Genomic DNA, 410 nt, shown 5'->3' with positions numbered 1-410 from the left:
TTGACCCAATGATCCCACTTCTAGGAATATATCCTAAGAAACCAGAAACACCAATCAGAAAGGATATATGCATCCCTATGTTCATAGCTGCACAATTTACAATAGCTAAGATTTGGAAACAGCCTAAGTGCCCATCAGTAGATGAGTGGATTAGAAAACTGTGGTACATCTACACAGTGAAATACTACCCTCCTATAAAAAAGAAGGAACTTTAACCATTTGCAATAGCATGGATGGAACTGGAGAGCATTATGCTAAGCGAAATAAGCCAGTCAAGTTAACACTGAACAGACTGTCCAAACTCAGAGAGAAGATTGGGGAGGGGTGGTTAGAGAGCAACCAAAGGACTTGTATGCATGCATATTACCATAACTAATGGACAGACACTGGGTTGGTAGTGGCTTGTCCTA

The sequence above is a fragment of the Myotis brandtii genome, unplaced genomic scaffold (assembly GCF_000412655.1).
Source record: "Myotis brandtii unplaced genomic scaffold, ASM41265v1 scaffold521, whole genome shotgun sequence".
In the NCBI taxonomy this organism is placed as follows: Eukaryota; Metazoa; Chordata; class Mammalia; order Chiroptera; family Vespertilionidae; genus Myotis; species Myotis brandtii.
This window is presented reverse-complemented; position numbering follows the sequence as displayed.